Source organism: Bufo gargarizans, chromosome 3, assembly GCF_014858855.1.
Source record: "Bufo gargarizans isolate SCDJY-AF-19 chromosome 3, ASM1485885v1, whole genome shotgun sequence".
Lineage (NCBI taxonomy): Eukaryota > Metazoa > Chordata > Amphibia > Anura > Bufonidae > Bufo > Bufo gargarizans.
In genome coordinates this window covers 423,948,025-423,962,289 of record NC_058082.1, presented here as the reverse complement: position 1 = coordinate 423,962,289, position 14,265 = coordinate 423,948,025, and the positions used below count along the sequence as shown (strand labels likewise).

Below are 14,265 nucleotides of genomic sequence, written 5' to 3'. Positions count from 1 at the left end.
ACGGTCCCACAAGCGAACGTGGATCTGGCGGCAAGGGACCTGAACAAGGGAATGCTGGTATAAAAGTTATCCACGTACAAGTGGTAACCGTTATCCAGCAGTGGGTACATAAGGTCCCACACGAGTTTCCCGCTAACACCCAGAGTGGGGGGACATTCTGGGGGTTGAATACGGGAATCTCGCCCCTCGTACAAACGAAATTTGTAAGTGTACCCTGAGGTACTCTCACAAATTTTGTATAGCTTCACGCCATACCTCGCCCGCTTTGTGGGAATATATTGGCGGAAACTGAGTCTCCCCTTGAACGCAACGAGAGACTCATCAACCGCGACCTCCCTTCCAGGTACGTAGGCCTGCTGAAATGTGGCCCCAAAGTGATCGATGACCGGCCGTATCTTATACAGCCGGTCATAGGCAGGATCACCTTGGGGTGGAAATGCTGCATTATCGGAATAAAGCAGACATTTCCGGATGGCCTCAAACCGGGGACGTGTCATGACCATACTGTACAGTGGGGTCTGGTATAGGACGTCCCCACTCCAGTATTGCCTGACACTGGGTTTTTGGACTAGACCCATATGCAGCACGAGGCCCCAAAATGTCCTCATTTCGGCTGCACTGACCGGCGTCCAGCCACCGGGTCTAGACAAAAATGAGCCTGGGTTTTGAGTGACGAACAGATGGGCGTACAGATTCGTCTGCTCCACCATCAGATTCACCAGTGGGTTACTGAAAAAAAAACTAAAATAGTCAGTGGCAGGGGGGAGGCTGGGGTCTGATAGATGGATCAAAGAAAGTTAGGAATAGGTTTTTTTTTCTAACTTTTCCCTTCTTTCCCTGCCTAACGGTGCCTCTCCCTCACTGACCCTAACCTACCTGGGTGGCGATGGGTGCAGGAGGGTGATGGATGGCGATTAGGTGGACACAGGAGCTGGTGCTGGACGATGCTGCCGGGTGCTCGTGCAGAACAGGAAGAGGAGGGGAGAGAGGAGCGCAGGAAGTTTGAATCTCGCGCCTCTCTCCCCTGCACCAATCAGCACCCTGGACAGCAGTGTTCAGCACCAGGGCCAGCACCGCCTCTCCAAATCCTTGGACTGCGATTGGTGGTGTATAATTATGCCACCGATCGCAGTCTTTTTCCGGTTCATCGGGTCACAGGACACCCGAATGGACAGGAAACGCAGAAAACCGCAGGTCTGAATTGACCTGCGGTTTTCTGCGATCGCCGATACGGGGGGGTCAAATGACCCCCCCCCCCGCGCGTTGTTGCGGGATGCCGGCTGAATGATTTCAGCCGGCATCCCGTTCCGATTAACCCCAGCGGCGCCGGAATACCGATTTAAAGTTAGGACGTACCGGTACGCCCTGAGTCCTTAAGGACTCGGGAAATAGGGCGTACCGATACGCCCTGCGTCCTTAAGGGGTTAACCCTATTGAGAACCTCTGGAGTATCCTCAAGTAAAAGATCTATGAGGGTAGAAGGCAGCTCACATTAAAACAGCAGCTCTGAGGCTATTCTGACATCCTGCAAAGAAATTCAAACAGAAACTCTAAAAAAAACTCACAACTTCAATGGATGCAAGAACTGTGAAGGTGAAATCAAACATGTAACTTGGCCTGTTAAGATGTTTTTGATGGAAATGGCTTTTGGTTTCAGTAAATGTGACCTTTTAATGCTACAAATTCAACAAATGTCCATTCTTTACAACCTATAAAATGTTTTGAAACTCGGTTGTGCTTAATATAAGTTCCAGCATAGAAACCCCTAAAATCACAATTTTATTGATATTCATTAAAATAGGACCCATAAGGGACCTTTGATATACTCAAGAATAATACTCAAAAAGTGGTTACTATATTAATAAATATAATTAACAGCATCCAGGTGAGTGACAATGATAGTGGGGAAGGGGGAATAAATTGTCCCTACACTTACCCTGTTCTTAAAGCCTCAGCCCAGGGAGGACCCCTGATGGTGGAGACCCCCTGTCCACGTTCCTAGGCTAATATCAGCCCTGCGTTATCCCTAAGGGCCTCAGATATCAATAAGGTATAATATGCCCCCGGGTTAGGGCAGGGATATATGTTCACACATGCACTCGGTTGTGCATAATAACTTGTAACAGTGTTTTTTAATTTATAAAAAAAAAATACTGTTCTCATTGGGAGGTTTGTTTTTGATTTATACTGTCTGTTATTCCCATCGACCATTTAAGAAAATCAGAGAAAAATATAATTTGCATAATAATTAGGAATGTGGTGTATTCCCTATGCACAAGATACAGAATAAGGCCGAATGCGGTCCGTGGTATGCCGGCCTGGATTCCTGCTGAAAGCAGGAGCGCACGGCGTCATTGGTTGCTATGACGCCGTGCGCTTCATGCCGCCGCTGCACTACAGTAATACACTCGTATAGATCATACGAGTGTATTACTGTAGTGCAGCGGCGGCATGAAGCGCACGGCGTCATAGCAACCAATGACGCTGTGCGCTCCTGCTATCAGCAGGAATCCAGGACTTCATACCACGGACCATTAACGGCCGCGGAACACGGCCATGTACATTCGGCCTAAGGAGGACATTTATAATCCTATGTATGTCTTTTTTTTCAGTTATTTATTGAATTATTTGTTGCACACCTTTTTGCGCAAAATTATGCGACAATCACGCCATACTTCACCACATTTCAAAGTGGTCTATTTTTGTGTTTAGACTTTGTGTTTGTGTTTAGCACCTTTAGGATTTCACAGGGCATTTTTTACACATTTGGATTTCAAACTACTTCTCATGCATTAGGGCCCTTACTTTAAGGTGTCTACTTTCCGAAATGGGGTCATTTGTGGGGTGTTTCTACTGTCTGGGCATTGTGGAACCTCAGGAAACATGACAGGTGCTCAGAAAGTCAGAGCTGCTTCAAAATGCGGAAATTCACATTTTTGTACCATAGTTTGTAAACGCTATAACTTTTGCGAAAACCAATAAATATACACTTATTGCATTTTTTTTTATCAAAGACATGTAGAACAATAAATTTAGAGAAAATTTATATAGAAATGTAGTTTTATTTGAAAAATTTTACAACTGAAAGTGAAAAATGTAATTTTTTTGCTAAAAATTCGGTACATTTTGATTAATAACAAAAAAAAGTAAAAATGTCAGCAGCAATGAAATACCACCAAATGAAAGCTCTATTAGTGAGACAAAAAGGAGGTAAAATTCATTTGGGTGGTAACTTGTATGACCGAGCAATAAACCGTGAAAGTAGTGTAGTGCAGAATTGTAAAAAGTGGTCTGGTCATTAAGGGGGTTTAAGCTAGGGGAGCTGAGGTGGTTAAAGCCCCCCTGATGCACCCTACAGTAGAAACTCCCAAAAAAGTGACCCTCTTTTGGAAACCATGGGATAAGGTGACAGTTTTATTGGTACTATTTTGGAGTACATATGATTTTTAAACGCTCAATAATACACTTTTTGTGAGGCAAGGTAACCAAAAAATGGCTGTTCTGGCACAGTTTTCATTTTTTTGTTTTTTACAATGTTCACCTGACAGGATAGATCATGTGATATTTTTATAGAGCAGGTTGTTACGGATGCAGCGATACCTAATATGTGTTTTTTTATTTTAGTTTGGTTTTACACAATAAAATCATTTTTGGAAAAAAATCATGTTTTTGTGTCTCCATTTTCTGAAAGCCATATTTTTTTTTAACATTTTTGGATGATTATGTTAGACAGGGTCTCATTTTTTGCGTTATGAGATAACAGTTTTTTTTTAAAAGGCTTTATTTATAAATTTTAAATCGTTGTTATAGACAGAAACAAAACCACCGGGGACATACCCGGTAAGAGTTAGCAATGAACATACATACCCATCAGACAATGTCACAAAGGGCTACAATACTATGGGAACAATATGGACACGATAAATTCCCAAATATAAGATCATATGAGAGAATACCCTATTAACCATAGTCAAATTGAATTACTCACAGCGTCTGATTCCAAGCATACACACATACACACCGACAGTGACACGGACTCGAACTAAAACATTCTACTTCACAACTCAACTGTATTGGCGTCAATCCATACCCCCCAGATCTTCTCAAATTTCTCTGGAACGCCCCTGGCCTCATAGGTAAGCTTATACAGAGATAATGTGCTATTAATCAAAGTAATCCAATGAGAAATCGCTGGTTGTTTAGGAGGCTTCCAGTTCAGCAGGATGGATTTCCTAGCATAAAATAATAGTAACCTGTAAAGGATTCTCATGCATCTGGTCGGAATAATCTCATTAACCAAACCCAGCAAGCAAACCTCAGGCGTTACTACCGCTGGGAATCCTAATTTGGTGTCAAAAAAGGCATGTACATCAGCCCAAAATTTAGCTATAATGGGACACTCCCAGACCATGTGCATGAGTGTACCCTTAGCGGCGTTACATCGGCTACATGAGTCAGAGGAAAGCTTCCGCATATGCATTAACCGTACCGGAGTATAATACACTCTATGTAACCATTTTGCCTGAATCAGCTGATCCCGTGCACAGATCACCGTCCCCCTCCAGGAGGAAATCAGTTCTTTTTCATGATGAGATGCTAAACTAGGAATATCCGCACGCCACTTGCCAAACGCTTTTGCAATCGGGGAGGGGCGAGCCGATATAAGGAACCCATACAACTCAGAGACCATCTTAGTCTGCTGGACTCGCCTAACAATTTTCTCAACAGGACTAAATTTTATTCTCAGTGGGCCAGGCCCAAATTGGGCGTTACAGGCGTGCCTCAATTGAAAGAATTTAAACAGGGAGGATCGCTGCGACCCACACTCCGCCTGTAGGGACGAGAATGGTTTAAAGTATCCCCCCTCATACAACTGAGTAAGGTATTTGACACCACGCTGCGGCCAGAATTCAAAATCTGGCAGTGATACTAATTCTGATAATAAAGGGTTTCTCCATAACGGTAGGACAGGAGACCATAGGACTCCCAGGTCGTCGTCCTCATTTCTCACCCCCTCATTTCTTACTAGGGTCTGCCTGAACCCACCATGCAACATAGTTTAATTGCGCCGCTATATAATACAAGTACAGATCAGGGAGCGCTAAGCCTCCTCTGCTATACGGAGCCTTTAGAGTTTCCCTAGCTATGCGTGGGACCGACTTGCTCCACAAAAAGGTTGTCAACATAGAATCCATATTCTTAAAGTGCGATTTAGGAATTACAACAGGGGCCGCCCTGTAAATATATAATAATTTGGGTAACAAGACCATCTTAAAAACATTTATACGGCCAATCAAGGATAATGGTAAGGCCTCCCATGCCTTCAGCCTCCGCTGGACATATTGCACAGCCGGGCCCAGGTTAAGGGCAGCAAAGCACGACACATCTTTGTGAATAACTATTCCTAGGTACGTAAATGCACAGCCGGGCCCAGGTTAAGGGCAGCAAAGCACGACACATCTTTGTGAATAACTATTCCTAGGTACGTAAAGCGATCCACTACCTGAAGGGACGAAGACGGGGATATACTCTGAGAAGACACATCATCCACTAAGTATAATGCTGACTTAGCCCAATTCACACGTAGACCTGAATAGGAACCGTATCAGTTGACTAAATCCAAAAGATTCTCCAAGGAAGGGCCCACATCTCCCAAATATATCAGCATGTCATCAGCATATAATGAAATCTTCTCAGAGATGCCCGCTACCTCCCAACCCCTAATCCCAGCATTGCCACTGATACTGATAGAAAGGGGTTCCATAATCAACGCAAATAAAAGAGGGGACAACGGGCACCCCTGTCTAGTACCCCTCCCTAACGGGAATGGCTGAGATAGGTAACCGTTCACCCTTACCCGGGCCGTTGGATGCATGTACAACAAGTGAACCCACCGCAGAAAATTTTGGGGGATCCCTAGTTTCGCCATGACCGCCCACATAAACTGCCATTTGACAGAATGGAACGCCTTTTCATTATCTAGTGATGCTATCGCTCTATTACCTGCGTTATCATGCTTCACCTGCAAGTTCGTAAAAAGACGCCGAAGATTTATGTCCGTGGTTTTCCCAGGCATAAAACCCGACTGATCCACTCCAACTATAGAAAGTATAACAGCCGACAATCGAGTAGCCAACACCTTAGCTAAAATCTTAGCATCAGAATTAATTAGCGATATCGGCCTATAAGAGCTGCATTGGTCCGGAGGCTTCCCGGGTTTGTGGATCACTACTATAGTAGCTTCCCGAAATGATGTCGGCAATTCTCCTGTTTCGAACGCATGCGCGAACATATTACAGAGTCTCGAACTCCCATCCTCAATTTGAAAAGCATACCATTCCACTGGAAAGCCATCCGGACCAGGAGCCTTACCCCCTGACATAGATGAAATTGCCGTCTGGATCTCTTGTTGCGTTATGGGCGCATCCAACATCTGCTGATCCGAACGAGACAGCTGTGGCAAGGGAATGGCATCTAAAAACCACAAGGTATCCTCAGGTAACTTGGCGGCTCTGGAGGCATAAAGGGCCGAGTAATATGTAACAAATTGGGCACTAATATCCTCCGGCGATGTGCATAACTCCCCTGCATCACTCCGAATGCCCGCCACCACCGCTTGCGGTGTTTCCACTCTAGCATGATACGCTAATGCCTTCCCGCTCTTATCTCCTTCCGCGAAACAATTCTGTTTCAGGGACAGTAGACGTTTCTGCGTATATTCAGTTAAATGCAAGGCATACTGTCTCTGTATGGAGAGCCATTCGGACTGATGAACTGGCGTGGGGTCATCCACATATTCTTTTTCAGCTATCGCTAGTTTCTCCTCCAGCTGTACTCTAGTGACAGTTAGTTCTAGTCTGTGGGCTGCTACTGCCGCTATTACAATCCCCCTCAACACCGCCTTAGACACATCCCATTCCACCAAAGGGTTAGAGGATCCCTCATTCACTGCCCAAAATGTTGAAATGCCCTCAACACAAGCTACCCACACCGGAAGGACCTCCAGCCATTTGGGATTAAGTCTCCAGACAGGGCGTGGCCTACCAACCGGAAGCCTAAGCACTACCTGCAGGGGGGCATGATCAGAGATTCCCCTTGGCAAGTATTCCGCCTCCCTCACCCACTGAATGCCCGCCTGGTTCGCAAAGGCCAGATCAATGCGAGACATAGAATGAATCGAGGCTGAATGACAGGAATACTGTCTGGCCATAGGATGGAGTCCTCTCCAAATTTCATATAAGTTATTCGCCTGTGCCCAATGTTGGAGCGTCGGCACATGTCTAGCAGTCGGTCGAAGCCTGTCCAGCTGGGCATCCAGTGTAGCGTTAAAATCCCCTAGCATGAAAAGGGGAGCCACCAGAAGAACAGCTACACAAGTCATAATTTGGTCTAACAATTCCCTCGCAAACGGCGGCGGTACATATACGGCAACCAGTATAACCCCATGACCCCAGATAGTGGCCTGCAGTAGGACATATTTCCCTGACGGATCAATGTGCACGGAGATCAGCTGAAAGGGAAGAGACTTACTGACCAGTACCGAAACTCCCCTAGCATAGTTGGAGTAAGTTGCGTGATACACAGGACCCACCCACGGCCTCTTAATAGATAGCACCCTTCGCCCCCGAAGATGAGTTTCCTGAAAAACAAGAATATCCGGCTTATACTTTTTAACATAATTAAACACCAAAGCTCTTTTGATCCTATCATTCAGACCTCTCACATTCCAGGAGATTATCTTACATCTCGCCATCCTGTCCGGAGATACATGGACCAATCAATACCCGTGTCACTGTCGCACTCACACACACACACGTACAAGACAAGTTGAACAATGAACATACCCATGCCTACCCCACCCTGCCTAGACTTCCCCAACCTGTCTAAGCTCCTGGAGCCCTAAACTTGACAAACTAACGTAGGTCTATCTTGAGTACTCAGAACTCATTAGCAGAAAATCAATATAGCAATTGTTCACTACAGGTACATCACCTTGAACGGAGCTCACCCCTGATAGTAGTAAGCTATTAAATTGCAACATATAATCCTGCCTGCCCCAGCCTAGGAGCTAACTAAAAAACAATGCCCCCCAGTTCAGGCAGAATAAACTCTTAACGCCAACAATGTCATCTTCTCCGTCGCAGCCATCATCCCGGGTGCGTATGATCAAGCCAGTCCATGGCCTCCTCTGGCGTTTGAAAAATTTGGCACGGTCGCCCTCCTGGATCCGCAGTCTGGACGGATATATCATGGCGTACTTCAGCTCCAACTCACGGAGGCGAGCTCGAACTGCAGCAAACTGGCGACGTTGCTTCTGGACTTCCGCCGTGAAGTCGGGATAGAAGGAAATCCTGGTGTTATCCACTTGAATATCTTTCTTGCAGTCTGGCTGCTGCTAATATAGCGTCTCTATCCCTGTAATTCAGGAGCCGTATTATAAAAGGTCTAGGAGCGGCACCCAGCGGCAAGGGTCTGGTTGGAATCCTGTGCGCCCTCTCAACCACAAAGCTTGTAGACAAATCAATGGGAGACAAAACAGATCGGATCAGCTGTTCAGCATAGCTTTCAGGAGAGGAACCCTCTATTCTCTCAGGCAGACCCAGGATCCTCACATTATTTCTCCTATTGCGATTTTCCGCATCTTCCACCCTGGCAAGCAGGGTTTTAACTTGTTGCTGTAAGGTTCTGGTCGTTGCGGTAGTCGCATTCACAGAGTCTTCCACCTCTCCCAAGCGGCGCTCCACCTCACTGGCCCGCTCTCTCATCTTTTCCATATCATGATGAAGGCAATTAACATCACTTTGCAGATGATCAATTTTAGCAGTCAATGTCGTCTGACACTTCGCTATTGCCGCCATTATCTTATCCACAGGGGACTCAGAGGCCCCAGAGACATCCAGCTCTATATCAGTTTGACTAGTACCGTCCACAAATTCTTTTGCAGATGTAGAGCAAGCGAGAGAAGCGGTTTTGCGGCCCATCAGTTTAATAGCGCCTAATGGTAAAAGACACTGGAGTGTCAGGCAAGGGAGACAGCTCACACACTGGCTTAAACAGCAGAGTCTCTTACAGACAAAAGTCCGCCCACCAGGAGATAGATTGATAAAATATGGGATTAGCAGCTAAAGCTTCGGTGTTGCCCTTAAAGAGAGAGGGCTATAGGGAATCCACATACCAGGAGCACTCTCCCCAGCCAAGCTCCTTCTGCAGCCACCGGCGTTCAGCCACGTGCGCTCCTTTCCCTGCAGCAAGATGGCGGGCGTCACACTCCACACTGCCCAGCAAAGCTCCCGGTAAGAGGCCCGAGGCAAATATTCAGCGGTAGCTTACCGCGACTCCACAGCTCACTCCGGCGCCTAACACCGACGGGTTCCGGCTCCCTGCTGCTGCGTCCTGCTGGGGGACACCGCTCCTCACCTCCCCAAGATGGCCGTCCTCCGCTACCCCAAGAGGAAGGTAGGGAAAGTCACACTCTCCGTTCCACAGGAAACGCAGTCTGTGCTCCGGGGTACTCCTGTACTCCAGGGGAGAATAACAGAGCAGGCTGAGGTGGATAAAACACAGGGTACACTGGCAATTTCAGGATATTAGCAGGATGGCAGGGGAGCTCCACAGGGATGCGTCCTCACTCCATGCCCAGCAGACCACGCCCCCTATGAGATAATAGTTTAATTGGTACCATTTTGGGGCACATAGGACTTTTTGGTCACTTGGTATTACACTTTTTGTGATGTAAAGGGATAAAAAAATTGCTTTTTAGCACAGTTTTTATTTTATTGTTTTTACGGTGTTCACTAAGTGAATTGGATCACGTGATATTTTTTATAGCAGGTTGTTACGGACGCGGCGATACCTAATATGTCTATTTTTTTTATTTTATCTCAGTTTTACACAATAAAAGCATTTTAAAAAATCTCCATTTTCTTAAAGCCATATATTTTTTTGGGGGGGACGATTGTCTTAGATAGGGTCTCATTTTTTGCAGGATGAGGTGACTGTTTGATTAGTACTTTTTTATCACTTTTTATACCATTTTTTGGGAAGTGAAGTGAGCAAACTTGCAATTCCATCATAGTTTTTCTTTTTTGTTTATGCCGATCACCGTGCGGTAAGAGTAACATGATCCTTTTATAGATCAGGTCGTTACGGACCCGGCGATACTAAACATGTTTACAGTTTTTTTAATTTTAACTAATTATATGTGTGGATATAGGAAGAAGTACGATTTTATTTTTTACACTTTTTGGACTCAGACCCACTTGGTTCTTGAAGATCTGATGGCTCTACAATACACTGCAGTACACAGCTACGAACCGCGGCATGGAAGAGGTTAAATGGCCGACATCAGTGCCAGCATATTACAGCTGACACTCTGCAACTGCTCCTGCCATCCTGAAAGAGAGAAAGGGGAGGGATGAGGGGAGGACCCGCTGCCGGCAGGCAATCCTGACAATAATTGCGGCAGGAGAGGGGGGATTCGCTGCCGCTGGAGGGGGGGGGGGGGGGGTCATTCAAACAGAACCTTTCAGCCGGCATTAGGATCGTCTGATTGACTAGTCTGTACAGACCAGCACTGTCTCCGTGTCTGCAGACATGGTAACAGCTTGCTGCCATGACAAAGCTGTAGGTCATGGAGGCTTAGGACAGTGCAGTCCATGACGTACAGGTATGTCATGGTGGCTTAAAGGCTAAAAGGCACATTTACTATTTGCAACATTTTCAAAAGTCGTAAAAATGTTGCATCTCCACACCAGGGAGTACTTTTACAGACATAGCACCACATTGCACTTGTGCCAAATATATTATTAAGGTATGCTATTTCATAACTTTTGCGCAACCTCACAAAGACAGATTTAGAACTGAACCCCCCCCCCAAGGTGTTCTATTTCTGGGGGTCTGTCTGATAGAACCACCAGAACGGGCTTCCACAAGTGCTGAACTGACCCCTGAGAATATGGCAGTCTATCATTCACCACTCCACTCACTTCCATGGGACTTCTGTGTAAAGTAATTGCATAGAAGTAAATGGAGCTTTGGACACTGGGTCACTTTTTGGGGGTTTCCACTGTATGGGGGTCCCTCAAGGTCTTTTCAAATGCAACATGGTGCCCAAAATTTATGCTAGCAAAATCTGCCCTCCAAAAGCTATATGGTGCTCCTTCCCTTGAGCCCTTCTGTGTGCCCATACAGAAGTTTATGACCACATATTTGGTGTTGCTATATTCAGCACAAAATGGGTCACAAATTGTGGAAGCTTTCTCTCTTGTTATTCCTTGTGAAAATGAACAATCTGGGGGCTAAAGCAACATTTTATTGGAAAAAAACATAATTTTCCCCATTCACAGCCAAGTGGCTTTTAAAATCTATGAAATGCATGTATGGGTCAAAGCCCTCACTACACCCCTTGATACATTCCTTGAAGGGTGTCGTTTCCAAAATGGGGTCATCTTTTGTTGGTTTCCACTGTAGGGGTACCTTAGGTAGTGATGTCCGGACCATGAGCGAATCGTTCTTTTGAATCGATTCAGTTCACTGAACCGGAAGAGTCGATTCCTCTGACTGAGCTGATCCGAGTGAAACAGCTCAGTCAGATTAGCATAGAGGCAGCAACAGGCAGTGTAATAGGAGCCGGCAGTGGATGCTAGCCCCGCCCCTCCAACCAATCAGAGGCAGCCAGCAGTCCAGCACTGACTCACAGCACAGGGGAGTCGTGCAGGGACTCAGAGAATCATCTGAGTTTATTAGTTAAAAGAATCGAATGAGTCAGAGACGTGTCACTGAGTCCCTGCCAGGCTTCCTGCTCTGCGGCTCCCTGTCTCCCGACAAGTCTGTGGGGGGTGGGGGGTGGTTGTATAGTATTGCATGTAGCAGAGCTGTGTGTGTATAGGGTGCTATGGGGGGGTATAGTATTGCATGTAGCAGAGCTGTGTGTATAGGGTGCTATAGTATTGCATGTAGCAGAGCTGTGTGTGTATAGGGTGCTATAGGGGGGTATAGAATTGCATGTAGCAGAGCTGTGTGTGTATAGGGTGCTATAGGGGGGTATAGTATTGCATGTAGCAAAGCTGTGTGTGTATAGGGTGCATGTAGCAGAGTAGGAAGCCTGGCAGGGACTCGGTGACACGTCTCTGACTCATTCGATTCTTTTAACTAATAAACTCAGATGATTCTCTGAGTCCCTGCACGACTCCCCTGTGCTGTGAGTCAGTGCTGGACTGCTGGCTGCCTCTGATTGGTTGGAGGGCGGGGAGGGGCGGGGCTAGCTTCCACTGTAGGCTCCGGTGACAGGATTCTTTTAACTAATAAACTCTTAGACAATTATCTAAATCCCTGCAATAACTATACAGTGTAATTACATCCCAGTCTGCTCCACTGCACTCACTGCAGCAGAGCTGTGTTTGCCAGGAGCGAGTCCCTTCAGACCTTCGGTTCACTTGAGAGCCGACTCAGCAAGTGAACCGAAGATCCGATTCATGAATCGGTTCTTTTGAATGAACTGATTCAAATGAATCGATTCATGAAAAAAATCCGAACTTCCCATCTCTAACCTCAGGGTGTCTTCAAATGCAACATGGCACCCAAAAACCATTCCAGCAAAATCTGCACTCCAAAAACAATCTGGCGCTCCTTCCCTTCAGAGCCCTGTGGTGTGCCCCTAGAGCAGTTATAACCAGTTTCTGTATACTGCAGAATCAGGGTAATAAACATTTAGGTTTGTTTGGCTATTAACCCTTGTTGTGTTACAGGAACAAATGTATTAAAATGTGAAATTTGCAAATAAGGGAAATTTTAAAACTTAACCTCCATTTCCCGTTGAAACCCCTAAAGCGTTAACAAAGTTTGTAAAATCAATTTTGAATAACTTGAGGGGTGTAGTTTCTAAAATGCTACGAGTGGTTTCTATTACGTAAGCCCCTTAAGTGACTTCATAACCAAATTGGTCCTTAAAAAAAAAGTGGGTTTTGGAAATTTTCTTCACAATTTGAAAAACTGCTTTTAAAATTGTAAGCCTTCTAACGTCCCAAAAAAGAAAATAACATTTACAAAATGATGCCGACATATGGTGAATGTTAACAAATTGTGAATTTTTCCAAATTTTCCTCAATTTTTTTTTCTTTTTAAATAAAGGTAAACCATATTGACTCAAATTAACCCCTAATGTGAAGTACGATGTGTCACAAGAAAACTGTCTCAGAATCGGTTGGATATATAAAGGCATTAGAAAATTATTACCACATAAAGTGACACCTCAGATTTGCACAATTTGGCTGTGTCCTGCAGGTACAAATTGGCTATGTCTGAAATTGGTTAAAAAAAAGTCCCTACACTATTAAAACTTCACACCAGTGCAGACAATAAAGCCCTGTAAGACCTGACTGACAACCTATACTAATATCACCCATCCAGTCTATCACGTCTGCTGCTTCCATGTAAAGTTCCACAACCTCAACGGTTCACGAAAAGGCGCACAATTCTTCCCCCAATCCTGACACGTGGCTCTTCTGCTGAGTATTCATTGGCTGAGGCTGCTGTCAATCTCACTCCCTGAGGTTTCCGCCCATTCGTTGCGGATCCCACCAATCCCCGGTGAGCTTTACCTTCGATTCCTCTGCTCATTGGCTAGGACGGGTTCAGAGCTCTGACGTCATGGGGAAGTTAAAGTGCTGCTGATAAAGTGAAGTGTTGCAGTGCTGGAGCTGCGGATGACGGGGAGGGAAGGTGAGTGCTGCGGTCTGCTGAGCGGATGGTTTCAATGACTGGTAGTGTAATATGTGTATATGGTGGTCACTCCTTTATTTCCTGTAGGAGCGGGTACAGTGCTGCTGACACTAGGCAGCTCTATTATACAGGACCCGGCTGGCAGCGGGTTGTTTCCCGCAATCGGGGTAGTTTGGGAAATTGTGCGGGTTTTGTACTGATGTCATCGGGTCGTTCGTGTTCCCCGGGTGCTGGGTGTTCGGGCCTCCCGCAGCCTTTCGGGGGTTCGGTGGCTGATCCTCCATGTGATCGGACGCCCAGGCTTCAGTGTCTGCGCTGTACAATGGCACACACAGCTCTGCAGTCCTGTCTCACCACCTGGTCCTAGAGGTACCGCACGGTCTGGGGGCTGCTGCCTGCTTACGCCGGTGGTAATGTAGGTACCTGTCAAGGCTTTTCTATTTAGTTTTTGGTTAGGGGCTGGAGGAGCTTCTCTGTAGCAGCCCCGTAGAGAGGAATGGCGTGTGCCTGCACAGGTGACATCATCAATGTCACTTCAGAGACTGG

At 46.0% G+C, this 14,265-nt stretch overlaps 1 protein-coding gene across 1 annotated transcript in view; it reads left to right on the top strand.

The window, feature by feature from the left end:
- Window positions 1-13,690: 13,690 nt before the first annotated feature.
- LOC122931643 (solute carrier family 41 member 1-like) overlaps window positions 13,691-14,265 on the top strand; it is a 54,672-nt gene continuing 54,097 nt past the window's right edge. The window contains exon 1 of the mRNA XM_044285719.1: window positions 13,691-13,719. The gene's annotated coding sequence lies outside the window, so the exon portion shown is untranslated. The remainder of the gene's footprint in view (window positions 13,720-14,265) is intronic.